Source organism: Stegodyphus dumicola, chromosome 9 (genome assembly GCF_044657685.1).
Source record: "Stegodyphus dumicola isolate Sdum_Otavi_A_Nest chromosome 9, ASM4465768v1".
Lineage (NCBI taxonomy): Eukaryota > Metazoa > Arthropoda > Arachnida > Araneae > Eresidae > Stegodyphus > Stegodyphus dumicola.
This window is the reverse complement of record NC_140776.1, coordinates 86,009,686-86,032,457: the sequence shown is the minus strand read 5'-3', so window position 1 is coordinate 86,032,457 and position 22,772 is coordinate 86,009,686. Positions and strand designations below refer to the sequence as shown.

Genomic DNA, 22,772 nt, shown 5'->3' with positions numbered 1-22,772 from the left:
TTATTGTAAAAATATTTGAATTAATGTTAAGAATTTTATAATTCTTCTGAGAATGTAGTAAATATAGAATATTAATTAAATAATTTTGAATATTATCAAAGAAAATGATACAGAAATTCGTTTTGATTAATAATATAGAAAATTTAAAAAGTGTAACTTTGAGCATTATTGTAATGGATATTAAAAAAATTAATAATTTAAAAATTGAACAATTACAATGAAACTGAATATGTGTATTGAAATCGAAAAGTAATATGAGTAATAAAAACGTAATTTCAAATTAATGGCGGATAAATGATATAATTATGTAACGAATAATTTAATGCAAAGTAGAGTATATTGAGGGGGTACTGGTTTCACAAACACAGCCTTAATACTATCTCTGTGCAATTGTTCCTTTTGCTCTCTTCATGTAAGATTATAATGATGAAGGCTCTCATTTTATGATTTAGTGTAATTTTTTACATTGTTGTTATTTTATATTTTTTGTTATTATGAAGTGTGTTATTGCAGGTACCAAAGGCCAGTTACCTTATGCAAGAAACGGAGATATTTTCATTTAACTACCAAAGCCTTCTTTGGCCACTAGTGCACAACAAACACACCAGATTGCTCAAGTGGGTATACCCTATTAATGCAAATTAAAGGTTTATCAAGTGGTATTAAGAAAATTTATTACAAAAGAGGTATAGAACGTAAAATTCTTTGTGCATGCCCAGCTTGGTATAAGAATTAAGTTAGAATTAATAATTTGAATTTTCAAATTCAAAGAATGGCAATTCTTGGTATTACAAAGTGTGTTGGAACAGTTTCCAATGCTAGTTTATTTACTTTCAGTGGGTGTGAGCCCATTTATTTGATAGCGCAAGGAGATAGTATTATTTTTGATTTAAAGAATGGTCGAAGACTGGATCATGATTTTGAATTATCTGTTAATATTTCTGATATTGAAGTGAACATTTTAAAGAATAGGATCCATCTTGCATTATATTTTAATTTATTATAGTAAAAGCAACTGCCAAAAGGAACTGGTTTTGAAATTTTCACTGATGGCTCTAAAATTGATGAGAAAATGGGACGTTCTTTTGTTGCTTTTACAGATGGTGAAATCAGTACTATTGAAAGATTCAGACTTAGCAATAATGCCTCAGTTTTCCAATCTGAGGTATTTGCCATTTTTAAAGCCTTAGAGTGAGTGTCTTCAAAAAGGCCAATGAAGATATAGATATTTTTTCGGATAGACAAAGTGCTCTCCAAGTTTTTTGTTTGCAAAATGTTTTACAGATCTGGTATTCAAAACGCATAATATTTTATTAGATATATTAAAAATAAGAAAGATTAAGTTTCATTGGATTAAGGGACACTTTGGAAACAAAGGTAATGAATTAGTTGATTTAAATGCTAAACTGACTACGTTTAATTGATAGAGTTCTTCCTACTCCATATGAAACTTTCAAATATTTATTGAGAAAGAATATTTTGCAGGTGTGGCAAAGACTTTGGGATCACGATTCAAAAGTAAGATTTTCTTATAAATTTATAAAGAATGTTGATAATAAAAGATGTATGGGAAATGGCTTTTTGAATCAATTTCTCACAAATCATGCACATGTGGCAGCTTATTACAACAGATTTCTAATTAAATCAATAAAATGTAAATGCAGAAATTTTGATGCAGATGTTGAACATGTTTTACTATGTGATATGCACAAATACATTTGGTTTAAGTTTTTACCAATATTGCGTTTTTCATCTAATTTAGTAAAAGTTTATAAAAATGAAAAGTCCAAAATGGGACCAAAATGGGTCCAAAATGGGACTATGATAAAAATTATGAAAATAATTACTGATACAGAAGAAAAGATGTTTATATAGTCTCTGTTAGGTTTAATAAGAACTGTTATATAAAATAATAAGTTCAAATAATCTGAACTGTAAGAAATTGGGTTACAGCCGAAAACATCGCGGACGAAAAGTTGCGGAGAAAACAACGCAAGGCGAAAACGTCGTGCTACAAAACATCGTGGTACAAAACATCGCCGTCGAAAATAAAGCGATTCAAAAACTTCGCAGTTTAAAAACATCGTTGTCGAAAATATCGTGGTAAAAAATTAAGTATCTACAAATCATCGCATGACGATAACGTCGCAGACACGCATTTTTCAGGCTTTAGAAACTATAAATGGATATTCCCATAACGATTTGTGAGCGCATATTTTTTATTAACTAATAAATTATTACTGAAAAAATAAGAAGGAAACTTAAGCATAGAAAATTAATGCAACTTATAGCACTTAATAGAGTTTTAAACCGACATAGTTAACTAACAAAGCCCATTAATAAATCATTTTTATAAAGTTTCTACTGGTAATTTGTCATGAAAAGTATAATCTATAACTTGCCTTTAATTTTCTATGCTTAAGTTTCCTTCTTACTTTTTCAGCAAAAACTTATTAGTTAATAAAAAATGTGAAAGTAAAAATTATCCTTCTTTACATCTTGCGCTGACAAATCATTACGGGATTACCCATTTAGAATTATTAAAACCTGAAAAAAGCATGTCTACGATGTTATCGTCATGCGATGATTTGTAGATACTTTATTTTTTGCCACGATATTTTCGACGACGATGTTTTTAACCTGCGAAGTTTTCGAACCGCTTTATTTTCGACGTCGATGTTTTGTGCCACGATGTTTTAGAACTGCGATGTTTTCTCTTTGCGATGTTTTCTCCCACGGTATTTTGTAGCACGACGTTTTCGCCTTGCGTTGTTTTTTCCGCGACGTTTTCGGCCGCGATGCTATCGGCGGACACCAAGAAATTGTAATTGTTCATTGTATGTTAAATTGTAAACTTATTGATGTTATGATCTTAGAAGTTATTGATGATCTATATTATTTGTTTGTAATTACAAGATGTATTGTTTTGATGGATTTTGTTTTCTTGCAAACCAAGATATGGATTTTTATAATGTAAAAGTTTTATGTATGATTTTATATTGTAATAAAGATGATTATTGTAATCAAGAAGATTATTGTAATATTTTAGTTTTAATAAACATATTTGTTGGTGAGGCCAACAAATCTTTTACTCAGGGACGAGTACGATATGGTGGAATTATAAGTTCCAATAATCCCTGCATTTGCCGTAAGGTTGCAGGATAGAAGATCAGTCATACCCTATTAATGCAAATGTTTGTTTAGAAGTACTGTGGAGCCTTCCAGTTTAGTTAAATAAGTCTCCCAGTTTAGTAAATGAGAGATAATAACAGTGAAACCGTAATTTCTGCAATATTACATCTACTTTATTTATGATGTTAAAATATAATTTATCAAAATGAAAATTAGTTATAAATTTTTATGTGTGTTACAGTTAAATAGAATAACTCAGAAGTTTTTATTTGTGATACTCACTAGGGGTGACCTTCCCTAAAGAATTAAGATTATGTGGACTCTAAAAATGAAAGACTTTTGGACTGAAATACTAAAAAATTTAATAGGGTTCTAAAAATGACATTTATTTTTTTAAAAATCTTATATTAAAAAATTATATATACAATTATTTAATTTACTATTATTGGTGAAAATTTTAGGATTTACTTTTCTCTTTATTTGCTAGTGCTTTAATGCTTCTCTAAAAATGCTAAATCGTTTTCTTCTGAAAGGGGGTTAATATGTAAGATATGCAAATATAAATTATAATTTAAATTAGCAATAGGCTTTTAATGCTTAGTTCAATTCGGTATTTTCCCTTTCTATTCTAAAAACAATAATCTTTATTCTGCCCTGCGTCATTTCGAGATCAATCCATATCATTTGACTCTTACATAAGGCTGGTGATGTAAAAGGTATTCTGAACCAAAACGCAGATAGTCAATAATAATTTTACAGCAGTATTAACTATCTCATCAAAAGAACTGAGAAATGAAAGTAATTCATTCTGAATTAAGATTCCACAATGAACTGAAGTCACTTGCTTTTTGCACGCGTCTAGCTGGTATACTTGCTGCTTCTTTTCTTACTGTAAAACTATCCAAAATGTAAATGCTTTGTAATAGGCACAAATTAGAATAACAAGCTGTTTGTAGCCGCAACCCAAGTAACACGGGTTGCGGCTACAAATCAAATTAATTTTTCGACTTCAAAAATGAATTTTTCGATTTGATTTGACAGATGTTTTACAGTTTTTTTCATCAGTTTACAGTGATGACATCGTAAAGAAAATCTGTTCGAGTATTCCCATGAATTAGTTAAAAATTTAGCCTATTTGATTAGTCGGAGGAGCAGCCGAGGAATTTATAAATCTCAATTTTTAATTTGAAGAAAATCATAAAAAAGTAAGATTTGTGGAATACAGTATGATAGCTATTGTTCGTCTATTTCAACCAATCCTTCAGTTGAAGCAACCCAGAAATACTGAAACTGTTTCACTTAAATTTCTAAGTAAAAGAGAATTTTTTGTGACGGCCGGCCTCTAAGTAACTTGTGTACTAATAAAGCTATATAGTAATCATATAAATATAAAAATAATAATAAACTTAAGACAAATGATAAATTTAATTATAATAATAAAAAAATCTAATATAGCAAATAGCCGACGTAAAAGTAGTTCAGTTATGAAGACTTTGGAAGATTTAGAATAATTCCTCAAGTCATTAGATCGAGTCAAGAGATTAGTTATAGCATGGATTTCGGTTTAGTTCTAAATTTATTTAATTTATTGCAAAAAAGATGAAATTTGTAGACAGAAAGTGTACCACTAAAACTTCGCTTATAGGATTTACATAAATATTGAATTTCAGGGAAATTTCTCTGGATTGCATCAAAATAATATGTTAAAAGTATTATAAATGAATAGGAAGTGAGTTAAACGCTTTAGTAAAAGAAATTGCCAAGATGAAAAGGTTCAGATCAAGTATCACTTAAAAGAATTGAGGAATTTTCACCAGAAGAAGAAGATGAAAACAGTCTTCATTAGAATGCAAGTGATGGTAGTTTGAATTTGTTGGTGTTGCTGCAATATAGTATTAAATTATTTGAGGTGTAAAACGAAACGGGTGAATAAAGGACGACGATGATGCGAGACCACCCATTGCTCTTATTTCAGAACTAAACATACAGGAACAAATGCCTGATGTGCTGGAAAACTGCACCAAACTGGCAACTGTAGCAGTCTACATAATTGTCACATATGACTCAAAAAAAAAAAAAAAAAAAAAAAACCTCTGACTTATATAATGTGGACAGAAAGGTATAAATCATGGTAAAATGTGAAAAATATTGGGGAGGGGAAGAATTGCGGTTTAGAAAAGTTGTTTGATACGTTCGAAAAAAAAAATCTTAAGTATTTTTTTCCCTTTTGTTCATTAAAATCTCTGTTTTTATAATTTTCAACTGCAGTAATATTTTTTATTGTTTTGAAAGTAATTTTTTTAAGTTCAGGTACGGTTTCCTGTTGGAATCTAAGTTAGGCAATTTTAAATAAATGATGACGAGATGAAAATGAGCTCAGAGCTCAGCAGTTACCTAAAAATATAGTATTTCTTTCTCATCCTATGAATCTATCTCGGCAATGCTGGAATGAAGCGAAAAGAAACATAATCTAATGTATGTTTCTTTTCGCCCTCTTATAGACGTAATGAAACAACCATAATGTGGCAAAACGTAATTTTTGCCAGAATTTCTATTTTTAAAATTCACAAAATCCATCTCGTTGCTCGAAATACTAGAAGAACTGTAGCTGAAAAACCTCAAAGCCTGTCATATTCTCATTCTGCTGATTGGCAAGTATCTATAATTTGAATTCTTTAGAAATACGTATAATAATCAGCTTTGTGCCACGATACTACATAGAACATGTAGCTTAGCTGTCAGACTTTGTGAATCAAAAAAGCTCAATTAATGAATGCTGAAAGAATAACGTGGTTTACAAGAAAAGATGCATAAACATTTAAGAGAAAAATTTAAATATCTTAGTTTGACTACTATATGAATTATCCTTTTTTTAAATAACAGACTTTGAAAGCTCTGGACTTCCTTTGAAAGTTCTGAAAACGGTACAAGCGCCATTTTTTAACTTTTCATATTTTATGATTATCTACATATTACATATGGATACTCAGGAGTTTAGTATTTTATTATAAAATAGGCATGCACCAAATTCTTATGCAAGAAAATATATTATAAAAGAGAATCCAAAATTTTCTTGAAAATAGATACGCTAATTCGCGATTTTAGAATTTCCAAGTTAAAAGTTTAGTTTGAGATCTACTGTCTTAAAGAGTCTTGATATTTACAATCGACATAAAAATTCATCTAAAAACAAAGAAGAGATCGAATCTAATCCTACCTTCCACTTTTCCCATGTGCCACCCTACTTAATGTCGTAACTCCAAGCAGTAAAATAAAAAAAGTAAGGCAAAAGGGGGAAAAAATGAAATGGGAAACAAACATATAATCTGATGTTACACCCCTTTTTGCTGCATGGAATAACTTAGGAGCTTATCCCTTTTGGCGACGAAACTTTTACGCCAAGATGGGCCACATGGCTCTAAATCTGGCCAACCGGGTCCCCCTGTTGATGAGCCGTCGGGGGAGGACGAGAGAAGCGTAGAACGGGGGTGGAAAGGGGGAGAAACGAAAGCGAGGGAGAAGACATAATTAGAGAGGCAGAACGCGCAGACGATCGCCGGCACACACACGGAACACAGCAACGTCGTCTACCTTCTTTCGAGTGTCGTCTGCAAGCAGGCCTGAGAAGGAGGAGAGAAATTTTTTCTTAACCTAACGGAGGAAGGTCAACAGGTGAGCGAATTTTTCCTCAATGCTATCGGTTTGAATTATGGCGCCAATTGGTAGCGTTCGACTGGGCGCGCGCCGATCACGTGGCGCTTCGGAGAAAGGCAATCGAAGTGCGCGCCGTTCAATCGGAATGATTCGGAAATCTTCGGTAACACGCTGGGAATATTTCGCGCACTTTTTTGATTGGTCTTTCCTCCCTTTTAAGGTCCCTTCAGCGGTCTTTGTCTTCCATCTTGCCTTTTATTTCCGGAAGAAGATCGAAATCCACTAACCTTCGATAATTTATAACAAATAATGTCAAAATAGATTAAAAATTCCTGATTCTTTAATTGAAATAATCTGGAATTCAAATTTCATGAGACCTGAATACTCTAGTACCACAGGATTGACTCAAATACACACACATATATACATATATGTAATATATAGGTAGACAGATAGAGATAAATTTCAGTCACCAAATTAATATATTTTCATTCTGCCAATGACAAAATAATTTTGCTATTTAAAGTTTATATCAATGTTTGAAATGTTTTTTTACACCGCCCCCTCCCACACAATTCGTTCAGAATGTTTTTGCGCATTTGCTTCAGGAAAAAAAGAATAAATATATTACAGCCAACATACTAAATTCATGCAGAAAACCTTGTAATAAAAACAATAACTTGAGAATAGAGAAAAGACAGAAATTAAGAGAAAGAAAAAAAATGTTAGTCTTAGAAAATTACGAACATTCAGACGTGCATAACACTATGAATGTTCCTTCGACTCTTGAACTTAATTTTAATTTGTGTCTTTAACTGTGGGCTTTATTATAAATTATAATCCATATTCTAGCTTTGAGAGCTCAAACTGTAAAACATTACAATTTCATTCCACTGTTTATAGCTGGATTCAGCATAAAAGTAGCTTTCAACTCGAGATTTGCAAAAGCTGCGAAATAATTAAATGCTAATCAGTTATGTCTTATGTCGAGTGATAATAAATTCGCTAAATTTATAGAAAAATAAAATGAAATTCATAAAACTTCAATTTAAAGAAATAAGTTAAGCATAATTAATTTTAAAAAGTGCAAGTTTCCATGTAAAGTTAATTAAAAGCTATTTATCCCAAACGCAGCATCGCATTTCATTCATAAAATATCTATTTCATGTATGTCAGTCAATGCGGCTTTCAAAGGGTAAATTTTTCTGAACCTCTTACGTACGTTAGTTACATTTGATTGCCTACTTTTAACACCTTCAATCTGCAGTGGTTATTGGTTCAGATAACAAATTTAATTATGTGACATAAGAAGTAAATTTTTGAAAATATATTATGTAACTGTTTAAATTGAAGATACATTAAAATGTATATTTGTGTTGTTGCATCTAAATCCAACATTTCAAAAACCTAAAATTGTTCCAAAGGAGCAGTAACGTCTCTTGCACAAAAGCATGCTCTAGAAACTCTAGAAAATGATGTTCGTTCTTTCTTTTTTTCCGCCTTTCTCCTATGGATAAAATGCAAAATGTGACATCTGTGGTTAGTTTCATTAACGATATAAATAATTTCTCTATAAATGTTTCGCATTAAATTGTAAAAACTATTTACTGTGAAAGAACTTACATCAAGTGGAAAGGCGACTTGTCGTAATAGCGATTTACCCTAAGAAATGCTTCGTCACGATTACGTTTGCCTAAGTATAATTAAATTGAGTCAGAAGATATTTACTTTAATTGCAATGAAGAAAAATAAAAATTATGCTTATAGTTGTATAGTATAATTACGAATATTAAAGTCAGGAAATGAAGAATGAATTTGCTAAGAGTTTTCAACCGGAGGAATTTCATTGTTTCGGGGGGTAGAAGGGGTAATATGGTTAGCCTGATTCCATTTGCTTCCTGCTGTGCTGTTAGAAAATAATCTAAGTTGAAATAAATGTACATGCATTTTTCGAATTTTGGAGAGTGGGCGACGAGTTACAATAATAATATGTGTGCAAACACTGGTTGAGAACGACTACGCTATAAGGTACAATCCAATATATAGTTTTGCCATTCATTTAAGTCTGCATTTTTAACGATATTACTAATATGCTTGACAGGCACTATCCTTAATAATTATCGACGTTTTTTTAACCTATATGATGTCGTTATGTATGTATATAGTTATAAATATAAACATTATTTTATATAAAAAAACACATAATTTCCCTTGTTCAAGGGAAAAAACTGCACCAGTTTTCTCCGGAAAATGCCGCATGTAATATAAAAATTATATTCAGAAAGGGGGGGAAGAAATAAGCAAAGAACTAAGCAAAACTGATAATATTTAGTAGTTTCATGAATATATGAAATGCTTTGAAAATGGGTAACGTCTGTTTAACTATTTATTTCAGTTGTTTAAATTGCATTAATTCCCTGATTCAGTAATTATGTTAAAGGGCAAAATTTGCAGATTATGCCCGGAAATCTTAATTGATCGTTCATTATGCATACGTACTAAGAAATGAATCACACATTGGATTGGTTAATTATTAACGTTGAAATAGGTTAATTAAGCTAATTTCAATCACTTTTTTTTAATCATAGGTTTCGTGCAATAGACTTCTTTCTTCTTTGGAGTGAATTACTTAAAATTTCATTTTTAAGAAACAGAATTTGATGCAATGTTTTAGCTTTACTTTCTTTATTGATTCTATATTTGCTCTAGATGATAAGTCTAGTTGCTACGTTATTGGCACTCGTGACTGTATGCACAGAACTATAAGATTGATTTGTATGTCGCTCGCAGTAGACTGAATGATTTCATGATTAAATTCTGCTACCCTCAGTAAACATTACGCGCTTCCAATGCTCTGTTCTAAATTCGTATGTGCTGGATCCAATAGTTTTTTTATGTTGAATAAGAATAATACCGAAGGTAGGAGTAGTTAAAAAGCATGCTAAGCTATGATATTAATTATCTCCCTAATGTAAACTCCACTCACTGTGTATCGCTAGTTTCCCGATACGCTTTAGCTGTAATTAAAAGATATAATCCAAGCCTTTCCATCCGAGACGCTAAGAAAAGTAATTTTTGTAAAAAGCATTTTAAATACACCTCTTTACCTTTATTATACTGCAATAAGTATAGTAAATTATACTAAATATTAGTATTTAAGCTTTCAAGATAAATATTATTTAATAATGCTGAAAATGATATAAGTCATAATAGGTAGTGTATGTTTTCATTAGCTATATTTCCGTATGCAGCAATATTTTTTGGTAATTTAAATGATTTCACGAGGATATAAAATGTCTGTTTATACTACGCTGTTATTACCTGTACTTAATATGCATCTAAAAGTATGTATTTTTTGTAACAGAACTTTAAATAAACTGTTATATGCATATTTTAATGTTTGCTCTGTAATGCTGCATTTTTTCAGGAAACAAATATTTTATCTAATGCTTTTATTTATCTTTGTTTGCTAACTACAAAAGTATATTTAAAAGCAAATATGAATCGTAAAATCGCAAGATAAAACGAATGTTTTGAAGTTTTTTTCTCGCACTACAATTTATGCTATTAAATTAGTTGAATTTATAATGGAAAAGAAAAGATAAAAAGGCCTGTTACGTCAATTCCATTTTAAATGGATGACTCTTCTTTGTTAATCATATTTCTGAAAGGGAAAGTCCTTGTAACCTAATGATTAAGCTATTGCGCAAAAATGTGTGTAATGCAATGCAAGTATTTTTGAATGCACATTTGCACATATACTTCATGTTCGATTCATAAATAGCCTATTCTTGTTTTGTCACATCGGTATTTCAAGAGGATTTAAGAATATAAGAGTGAAATATTCTAAATTATGCGGTTTTGTAAACAAACAGATACGGCAACTAATGACAATAGGTTCAGTATTATAACTATTTGATTAAATTACTCTCTGAACGGCACATCTGTATGGATCTACTTAAAAAGAGCTGTATTTGAATAGTATTTATTAGCTAAATTTATAAAATTATTTAATTTATTTTTCATATCCATAGACTTCCATGCATTAGGATCATAGTTAGATCATTAGCAAAAATAATTTTAAATAATAGTGTTTTATGCATGAAGACATAACAAATGTCTTAATCAGCTAAAAAGGTCATGAAGCATTTTTTTTTTCGGAAGTGTAAATGACAGCTGTATAATTCTTGGAATTCATAAATGCTTTATTTCGGAATAAATTCGTCGTCTTTGTTAAGAATAATGATTTAGAATAGATCGATTTACATAACACTGTTTCTTATGTAAGGCATTTGATGTGATTAGCTAATGTTGTTTCACGTTTTAATTAAACCGAATATTTGAGTTTAAATTCTCAGATAAAATTATATGGAATTTAATTTGAGTAAAATTGGCTTATCTGGTATTGTTCTAGATATTAAGCATCCTGATTCATGTAAATATGGTTTATAAAACCGTAGAGATGTTTTGGGCACTTTTAAATCAGATATCCTCTCAAAAATGAAAAGATCAATCATTCTTAGTAGCATCAAACTACAACAGTATTCTTATATAACTACTGTAGCGATGACTACTTAGATTCGAAATGTAATTTTAGGAATCAACAACATCTTATTAAGTTTATGGTTTTTGATCACGGAACCGTAATCGTTATGCTCTTAAAAAAATAAAAGTGTTTTTTTTATATTTGTCGAGAGTTCTTATTCATCTTACGAGAATGAGATAGCTTTTAAAACTCCCATTTTTTAATAATTGCAGTAGCTGCCGTATTTGTACTTCTGTTATTAAAGCTCGTTGTAATAACAGTACTGCAAATCGAATATCAACTGCTATTTCCGTAGTAAGATATTCAATATGCGTTTTTGAATTCATTATAGATATGTCATCCACATTTTATATTTATATTTAAACTGTGTAAATAGTAATTAAATTATTCCTTCCGTTTTAATTTTATATTTTTCAAAAACTCAATATTCAAATTAGTTATATTAAGAGCAAAAGCAAACTTGTTAAAGCAATTTTAAAACACAAAGTTTGAACTTTAGAATCGTTTATATTACTTAGAAAAAATGCCAAAATACAATAACTCATTTTTTTTCTCACGTCACGGAAAAAATCTTTTGTCATCTGTATGTTATTTCTGAGATAGTGTGTATCTGCTGATCAAAAGTGGCTGGACTGCGATATGTGAAAATTTCTTCTATAAAGGTATCTAAGTATTTTTATTATTTATAAGAAAAAAAATGGAGCAATATACTTTTCTTTAACTGGTTGTTGAACTGAGATTTTCACAAGAATGAATGAACATAGTCATCTAAGCACTTCACATGCATAAAAAGAAAACTTGACATACTGCTAAACTCAAGAAAGGAAAATCTACTCACAAATTAACCATGATGCTAAAGATAAAAAGAAGCATAGCCGCAGTGAAATGTTAAAAAATAGACAAGCTTTTATAGTTGAACATAGCTTTGCCTGGTATCTGCCATATTATCCAAAAAATGTCACAGTTAATTAAAAAAAAAAAGTACTTTAACAAATTGTTTTCATTCAAAAAACTGGAGCTCTGTCTTATTATTATTCAAATAAAAGCTATTTATATACTGTAATGTAGCTCATGTCTTTTAAAATATTTGAAGAGTTACATTTTTCCATCTTCGCATTATCCATATTTCTTGGCTATTTGCGCATGACTTTCATTGATTAGTACAGCTTATTGGTAGCTTAGTGTACTTTATGTTTTCCATAAACTAAATAATGAAAGTAGTCAAAAAACCTATTCTTGGCATTTTTGCTACCTAAAATTTGTATTTTTTACAGCTCAGTAGAACTTTCTGTATAAAGGGACAGATTTGCAACTCCGATACACGTAGTTTAGAACTCAAAAGCGAATCCAAAAATAGGTAGAAGATACTGACTCGAGGTCTTAAATTTCATTTTCGGTGATTGAACGGGGCTAGGAAATTTCGTTTGCTAATCTGAATGCGAACCTGTCTTTCAAGAGATGTCAGGGAAGGTTTTCGTGCTAAGGTAGAAATCTCTCGGGTGCTTAGCCTTCATAAATAGCCTAACCTGTATGAAATTCTTAGTTCTCAAAAATCGCACATTGCTCGTTTTTCTCTTTCTCTTTCATTGATGTTTTCGTTTTGTTTGTGTGCTCTTTACTCTTATCTGCATCATCGAAAATATTTCTTTTTCTATTATTTTTTTTTAAATTGTCTTAGCAGAATCACTTACACTTTTGTTTCCTTCCATTCCATTTCTCACTGTATGAGCCGTTATATAGCTAGGCCCACCAGCGGCCGAGCGGTCAAGTCGCTGAACACTGGTAATTCAGTCCGAGGTTCGAATCCCGCGAACGGGCTGGCTGCATGGACGTTTTCGTGGTTTTCCCCATGCGTAACGTGTATACAAGCCAGTTTCCCTTAAAAAGTCATCCACGAAGACATCCCTCTCCCTTAGGCAGATAGCCGTAGTGTGCTTTACCGTATTCTCAATACACACACACACACACGTTATATAACTATTCTTTTAAGATTAAAGTTAACGCAGATCACATAATAAAAATGCGTTTCAGAATTTTAATAATTATTCTTTTAAAATTTATTCAGAAATTGCTCTGTTTTAATTAAGAACAATGTATGTTGAATATTTAAATAATGTTCACTGTTTTCTTTATTTATTCGCATGGATTGTTGTTTATTATTATACCATGCAACAAGTTGATGGAATATGAGTTCTAAGAAGCTATGTGGACCAAATATTCACTGATTTAATGCTACGAGAAGAAAATAACGTTTAGGAAAGATAAATTACCTATCTAAAAATTATTAATTCCTTATAAATGAAATTTTAAAAAAGAGCGTTCGATGGGTTAAAAAAAATCGAATTTAGGCAGTGATAGCGTTTGTTATATTCACATTTAGGTAATGTGAATTTGAACACAATCCCAACTGTGCTCTGAGAATCAATTTAAAAAAAAGAAAAAAACAAATGAGTTGTAGTATTTTTCTTTCCTTCTTTCTCTTCTTCTTCATCTCCTTTCTTCTTTTTTCCATTTCTGCTTTTAAAGGCAATGGAAGTCAGCTGCTTTCAGTAATGCAAAACCAGTTCTTCCTCTTAAAATTCAAAAATTCATTCAAACTTGTGAACTTAAATGAATATTTAATTGATTAACAGATGAAACAGCAAATTAATTCATCTAATTTTTCTAATACTTTTTTTGCTATGAATTGAGTGCTGAATATTTTTCTGTCAGTAAAGCGTTAAGTGCTATTTTTCACAATTACGCTAATTGTTTTCCATTAATCTTCTGTTAATTAGACGTATTGAATATATTAAACGTATTGTTGCTGCTTGTCAGTAAATATTTTACAATTTTAAAACTATTCATTTGATAATCATAATAATTCCTTTTGTAAATGTGGAACTATTTATTGATAATTTAAAATAACTGAAAGCGAATGTAAAGTTTAAATACCTAGATCAACTCTTGTCTATTAGAGAATTATTCATATGGAGTAATAAAACAACAAATAATTCGGTACTCTTTGTAAATAAACTATAAAAAAAGGACAAATAAATTCGGAAATTCTAGAACTGATATTACAAACAATAATTGTTCAATTCCTTATTTTTTAAATAATTAATTGCAGTAATAAAAATTTCCATTTGTATCGTATTTAATTCTTTGTATTATCTGAAATTCGATACTGATATCACAGATCTCTCAAAGGCAGTTTAGTCTTATACTAAATGTATTTATATCATATATTTCACATTTAGACTCACTTAGCTTAGTTTAGGATACTTATCCAGTGCTGTGATTTTAAAATACAGGTTCTAGTTTCGATATTAAGGAGGTTAAATGATTTTCAAATCGAAATAATTTTGATGAAATAAAAGTCTTTTATTAATGCGATTCATTAGATAAAGTATAGACTAAGATAAATTGATAAAGTAGCAGTAAAGAGTTGTAGTATATCGGTCTGAATATAAGATGTAACTTTTACACTTTAATATATTGTTTAACATACAATACTCTCTTACATCTGTAACCTAATACTTTAAAAGCATTTCAAGATAACAAATACAGTCTCCTTAACCTTTACTTCAAAAGAAATTGTATTTATTCAGTTTTATCTGAAAGTATGATATGCATATAGTATAACACATTTCTTTAGAACATCTTTAGCATTTATAGCTCATATATGTGAGAAGGCTACAAAGAGAGATTTTTTTTATATCTTTTTAACTGCAGGGTGTGTAGCATCTCCTATATTAGTGCTAATATGATATTTAATTTATTTATTCAAAAAGTCTTAATATCACATAAATTTAAAAACGCAGTGCTTCTAAACTATAAGCCTAAGCCTAAGCCTAATGATACCGAATCATCATTATTTTTATAAAAATAATAAGACTAACTTACTATAATTATTCTAATTTACGTCGTCTAAAGGAAAATTTTCTTTAGCAGATTTGATTACAAAATTAAATCTTGTATAATCACATACGAAAATTATCAGCTCCAAAGTTTACCTGCGATCGCAATTTAGTTTCTACAAGCTGTGGGCAAAGTACATAACCTGAAGCATGTTATCTTATTTTAAAATTTATGCTAAATCTGTATTCTGTTTTTGGCTAGTGCGAGAAACTACGTTTTGAACGCAGTCACGCGGTGATGGCAATCGAAGAATCGCTGCTACATGTTCGTTGACGAACCTTATCTTTGATCTGTTCAGATACTTTATGATACCTCCTTATTACCATCTCATCACTCCTACTTACCGCTATCTCTGCCGAATATAGCCTATACTTTTTTTCCCCTTGCTTCTTATTCTGTTTTATTTATGCATCATTTTTTTAGTCTTCTAGCAATAGACATTTCACGGTTATCTGAACCTTGCTCACGACCCCGTGGCCGCGCAGGTAGTCGGATGCGATGTAACGAGATGTTATCTGCTAACCGTAACTGGAAAGATATTTGTTTTCGAGCACGGTTTGTCAGGTGGAGTTAATTTTTCAACCGCTGTCCTTCGTCCGTCTCCCTCTCGTCATTTTTGTTTGTTTGTTTGTTTATTTATGAGTGCGTTATTGGAGAACTTAATTTATGTTTAGAATCATTTGGTATGCCTAGAGATAATAGAGATTCTTTTCTTGTACTATAAAATAACAGGAAAATTATAATCTTTTCATCTTCTCCATTATTGTTGTTATTTATTTTTTATTTTTATTTTTTCCCTTTTATCACAGAATTTAAATTACCTCGGTAGGCCACTTTTACTTCCTACATTTAATAGAAATAATGAGCTAAAATTTTAGTTTTCGGAATGAACTCTATAATCGATCTATTGATATTATTTTTGTTGAAGTAAAATTACCCAAATCCTCGCATAAACCTTTAAGTGCGGGACATGTATGTCCCAGCCCCCTGGAAAAGGTTAACAAAATCCCTTACGGAAACTTAGAATAAGACTTTCGCTCTTAAAATGCATTTTTTTTAAACCTCGCGTTATTAGGAACTGCTATAGAAAACAATAGGCTTACTACTGCATAAAAGGATAAAAGAATCTATCTTCACTTAATTCACTGTGTACACAGAGGTAACAAGGGAAATGGAAATCTTCGTGGGTTATCTTCTAGAAAATTTGGCAGAAACATTACTTTCTGGACAGGATTCGCCCACTTGGATTCACATTTATTTATTTACGTACATGTGTATGTTAGCGTTATATACCACGAGGCATGGAAAACAGAAGTACAGGGTGGTCGTAAAAATATTCCTCGATATATGAACCTCTATAAGTTTATCCGCTCAATCAATCATAATGAAATTTCACTGTTATTTGAAGTTATGCGCTCGAGATCGTGATGATTTAAAAGAATAAAGCTCTTACGGTTACCGTTACAGCGAAAAAATTTAAAAAACTTTCGAATTGCAACATTTTCCTTTCTCCTGTGCTTATTGATCAGCGTACAGAAAAACCATCAGTGGCGTTGGGACGATGTAGGTATGATGAAACTTTTTGGCATAAAACATTTGCAAAGAAGTGCATTTTATAGGATTAAACACAAGAACTAAAAATAAAATTTTAAAGGTTTCAGATTTTAACTACCGCCTAAAAGGTTTTGCTAAGGTTTTTCCCACTCTCGCTGAGCTCGCAGTATATCTGATTGCTCCTTCACTTACTCCTGCTAACCCAGCTTTATATATTTTTTAGCTTTATTATTAAGTATTGTTTTTTTTGGCTTCTTCACACTTACACCGCAACAAACGGCAGTTCAACAACAAAATGACAAAACTTTTATAAATTGCATAGCCGCATATGTTTGGAATTCCCGATGCAGTGTTATGTGTTAGCATACATTTATACATATATTTTTAAAGTTTTTTCTTAATTCGTCTTATCAATATTTAGTATTCTTAGAAAGATGGAAACAAATTTTTTTTGTTATTTTATTATTAGCTTTTTATATGCTACCTTTATTTATTAACTATCGCGTTCTTTACATATATGCTAGATAAAATTCAATCCAACAGCAAAGGCAAAAAATAATTAAAAGCAAGGTACTTTAGACTTCCCGATAGAGTGCTGAAGGTTGCCATACATATTTTTATATTCACGATAATATTTTTAAAAAAACTAGACGTTCGAGCGGCCGACTGCCTAAGATAGTCATCATAAATAATATCCAGTTAGTGTAATTCCATAAAAATACTGAATATTTCTAATTAGGCATCTCGTTATTTCAATACATGTTTGTTTTAAGCAATTTCATTAAAAAGATGAAAAAAAGTATTCTTAAGAATTGTATTTATTATTTTTTTAATTATTTAATTTATTACTCAATAACTTTCCAAATTGAATTTGAAAGTATCTTAATCTTTACTGAGTGGCAACAAGCTGAGGCGTGGAAGATAAAAGTACTTTATTTAAGATCACTGGAACACATTGCTTTCATAAAGCCGAGTTTGTTAATTAAATAGCTTACATTTTTTCAAATGGCCTTAGTCTTATTTCAAATGGTCTTAGTCTCGCACGCTGGAGATAAAAATGTTTTATTTCGAACTGTGTTGCCTTTCACATCGTTTAGTTTGTTAATTAAAAACTCATTAAAGTTTTACAAAATATGAAACAAATAATAAAGCAATTCAAAAGGTGCAGGTATGCAGGTGCATATGTTCGGGTGGAGACCTACGCTAGACAGAATTTAATGGCTCTAGATATCCTCGTTTTTTTTACAATGCGAGGAACATGCATACACACATACAGATTCTTAGTTACTTAATTTTTTATATGTGGTGATAATATTTGGTGATTACAATTTGAAAAGTGATAAGCTGTTTAGAGTGAACTAACGCAAAATCCTGTTTCGAGGCTAATAGCCTCTTTTGGGCTAACAAGCACTAAATTTGAAAAACATGGTTGTGTGTTAAAGAGTTTATATACATTCTGCCTTAAACAAGATTAGATCGTGATAATTATTCTACGTTAATTTCTATTATACGTCGACTGAAATAATAATTGTAGTTTTAGTAGCTTCTTTGTCTGTTTATTAGTTTTATCTTTTAAAGTTCTGCTTCCATCTATATGGAAAGTTTACGCTATTCATTATTTTCACTTTAACGAAAGTAGAATAATTTTCACCGCCCACTGCCTTTACCTTCTTGAATAATTCTAGCGAACGAATACATTAGATATACCTCAGCACATTAGATTTATCTGGGAACTTGAGACTAATGAAGGGTCGAATTTTGAGCACACGCGCGCCATTTTACCACTCTCACTTCCATCTTCCAAATTACACCCTTCAAGTGAAAGGTTCAATACAGTCCAGTAAAGCGTGGCCCTTGCAAAAGCAAATACAAAGCGACATAAAAGGGATACGTGTGGGAAGACCTGTCTGTGCTTTAAGCCGGACCACCACCACCACAAGTGCTTCAGTGAGAAATTTTGATTTAAAATCAGGCGCCGTGGGCAATAACTCGCATGCAGACACATACTGCCTAATTTTCGGTTGGGGAAGCATTTGATTTGTTGGCGTTAGCTTTTATAAGTTAGTGCCTCCTAATTAGCTCCGGTTGTGACTTTTAGGATTGAGGATTAAGCTATCTGGAAGGGTTATTTAGGAACGAAGTTTGTTCTAGTGTATTGGATTGGACGAGAGTGAGGCTTTTCATGCCCAGTGCTTCAGTTCTTCCCTGACTCATTCACCGAATCTTTTATTCGTACAGATTCACTAATTCAGTTTTTATTTTCCATGTATTCAGCTAGTAGAAATTTATTCCTATGTATGTCCTTTGTGTTTTAATGGAGTAAATGCATCCTGAATGGGTTCAGCTGAATCAGGAATCCGCTCAAGCGGACTCAGGTTATACAAAATGATTTCCTTTTTATTAGCCTTTACACGTCGCATTACTTTTTGGCCGATATTTCATACTTTTGAAGATAACGTGCCATTTTGCTTTTTATCTTAAAGTGAAATATTTGTCTGTATGATCGTAGTTAAAATAAAACGGAACTAAAAGTGAAATTTGAATGGAAAAATAAAAAATAAAAATAAAAATTAAAAAAAAAAAAAAAAATCTAAAGGTTTCAGATTTTTTTAATACATTTTTTGTGTGTTACCTTTATTTATTAAATATCCTGTTCCTCTCACCATAAAACTCAGTTCAAGAGCAATATCGCAAAATAATTTTAAATTGAGCATATCTTTAGAATTTCCGATACACAGTCTCACGCGCTGGGGATAAAAATTTTTTTTCTGTACAACGTTGCCATTGCTCGCTTTTAAATCGTTGAGTTTGTTAATCATAAATTCGCTAAAGTTTTGTAAAATATGAAATCGATAATAAAGCAAATTTCAAATTCCAAATTTGAGCTTCCAGATGTCCATATTCGCAGTAGGATAAGGTTATTCATAATTTGATGGCTTTAGGTACCATTGTTTTATTACAATGCGGATTATGCAGATTCTTCATTATATAATTTCTTCAAATATAATACAGGGCGATAATATTTGGTGGCAACAGTTTGAAAAATGAAACGAACATTCAGAGTAATTCGACGCAAAATCGCAAAACGAAAACAATAGTCCTCAGGAACAAAGCCCCTTTGGACTAATAATGCAATTTTCTACATTTTTAGATTATCCACAAGTCTTGTGGCTAGAGTTAGGCCCAATAACTGAAGTTCGACTATATTCTGAAATTCATTTGTAAGCAGACTTATATAAATACAGGAAGAACATAAACAAATACAGGAAACGTAGATTAAAATTACTATGTAACAAGTCTACAAGAACAAGTCTATCAAATCAAAGTTTAATTTTCTATATGGCAATTCACTGAACACTTTGGGAATACATTTCATTAGGTAGCCAGTTGCTGCGTGATGTCTTACACATGAAGAATAAGCAAACAAGTAGTATTCAAAACAAATTAATTGTTTCCAGTTATTAAAAAGCTACTAATTTCTATGTTTTAACTAAGTTTTGGACTAAATTCGAAATTTACTGATTGTGAAACAAAAGCATCAATAACATCGCAATTACTACGCGAGTTGGATTTTTCAGAAGGTAATTTGTAAATTCAGTATTCGAAATAATTTATTCCTTGCACATTTTTTCTTTATAAATGTAGTTATACGGAAGTCATTTGATTCTTACAACAAAATTCAGATTTTTTTATTTATTAATTTTATATAGTAATTTCTTTATGAAGCTCAAATATTATAAAAGGAATTGAAGAGAAACTAGATATATCGTGAACTTTGGCTGATAATTCAATTTTTTTAATATTTAAAGTTATAAAACAGCATATATTATTCACATTCAGTGCTAGTTTTTTAAAGAACTTCCAGTAATTAATCTGAAAATGGAACAAAAATATTTCGAAAATTGTTCCATGCCCATAGTATAATTTTTCTGATAAAATTAAAATTGAATTTTTGGTGTTGTAATTTGTCTGGGAAATCATCTAATTAAAATATTTATGGTTTTATTTTCTTCAAACAAATATTTTTAAATTAAACAGTTAAAATTGGCCTTAAATAATTTAAGACTTAGTCCCCCAGAAATTCAAGATACAGAACGTAAAATCATGTATCCAAAACGAGTTACACAAAATGGCAGTGTGAAAAAATATGAGAGATGAAACTTTTTATGATGTTATTCAATCATGAATGAACTCCATGGGGAGAGTTTTGCATTTATTTAATAGCGAAAATATTTAGGATAATATTAATATTTAGGATTTGATAAAGATGTAAGATAATTTAGGATGTAAGAAATAGTCAGGATGTAGTTGCGTATATTTCACTGGATTACTTGGCCTAAGATTTCAAAAAATATTTTTCTCAAGAGACGGGGCAATAATTTATGCTTTGCCAGACATGAAATTAGTATTAGTGAAACCGTAGTGATTGATTTCAAGCATCACAATAAGATGAAAATTCATCTGTATTTAATTTTAAGATTTGATGTAATTTATTTGAAAATAAACTCCTTCTTATGTAGGACTCAAGTAACCGGTCGGTCCCGATATGCGTGATAACAGAAACATCTTCTCTCAATAAAATAAAAGTAAAATTGCTAGTAAAAATTAACAGTTAGATATATTATAAATTGCATGAATTAGTTGCATTTTAAATTATATCAATTAGCTATATTATTACAAAATAAACATGAAAGAAATTATTGAAAAGTACCTAACTCTTAAAACATCTCTTCCTTTATGTTATTTCGTTATGATTTATATGATACCGTTGGTAACCTGTTAAGCAATGAAAATTTTTAACTGGGAAGACAATATTAAAGATTCCACGAACACAGAACTAGCAGTTTTTAGATGATAAATAGATGATAATTCTCTGGTAACGTAACATGGCATTATTTGATATAGAAAACAGAAAGACTAGGATGGATCATATCGATGTTTTCAAGCCTTTAGTAAGCAAAGAAAAAAATAGAGGAAGGGATGTGCAGTAAAATTAAAACCTTTTTATTGAACACCGAAATCCATGAAACAAGGGCAAACCATACTTACTTGGAACTTTTAATAGTATCGCGTTCAGATTTATGTAAAAACGTATTCAGGAAGCTTTCTTTTATATAGTTGATAAGCTTTGAAAATTTATCTAGACAACCACCCCCGCTTTTTTTTTCCTACCAAAGAACACCTGAGGACAATAGTTGTAACCCTTCCCCAAACAAAGATGCAACGAGAAGCGGTTTTAAAAATCCGCATAAGAAAAAGGGGGGGAGGCCTTTGCTTCCTCATAGCTTTCGGCAGCCCAAACATTTTACGAGATGCTTTCAGACAAAGGAAGACCGTCTCAAAATTCTCGCCTAGATAACAAAAATCTATTTACTAAAGGCTCGTGCTTCTTTCGGTACCGCCTTTTTTTAAGGGCACATCGCAGCGGGCGGCCTGACCATAGTTGTGAAGAATTTCGTAAGCCATTTTGCACGTGCTGAGGTTAGAAGGTGTACGTACCACCTCACAGCCTACGATTTCACGCTCATTGTGGACTAAGAAAAATTTGCGAGATTTATGACGCTGTTTTGAATACGAAGTACGGTATGGTTAACTCCACGGTTTTGTTTGGTAAACGTTAGGCTTTTCTTTATTATGTAATAAAAAAGAGATTTAGCAGAAATTGCTAGCAGGATTTCGGTCGTTTGGTTAACATTAATGAGAACTGATGACAAGGGATTGGCTACATGATGAAGCAGAGCTGAATTTGACGTGGATTTTCAAACGAAGAAAATAGGCCACCCCTGAAGAGGCAACTATAGATTATATCCATTCTTTGCAAAGATCCGGTCTCGTAAGAATTTTTTTAGAGCATGTCAAATGATGAAAAGTAGTGAAAAGAATTTTTCAAATGAGTAAATTTAAAAAAATGCTAGTATATAAGTCTAATGCAAATTAAAAAATTTTTGTGCAATAGCTTAATTTTTTTATGCCCAAATACCGAAAC

The 22,772-nt window shown here is 30.9% G+C and overlaps 1 protein-coding gene across 4 annotated transcripts in view; it reads left to right on the top strand.

The window, feature by feature from the left end:
- Window positions 1-6,674: 6,674 nt before the first annotated feature.
- Window positions 6,675-22,772, top strand: part of LOC118195792 (homeobox protein cut-like) — a 354,176-nt gene continuing 338,078 nt past the window's right edge. For all 4 annotated transcript variants that reach the window (XM_085823714.1, XM_085823713.1, XM_085823712.1 and 1 more), the window contains exon 1: window positions 6,675-6,804. The gene's annotated coding sequence lies outside the window, so the exon portion shown is untranslated. The remainder of the gene's footprint in view (window positions 6,805-22,772) is intronic.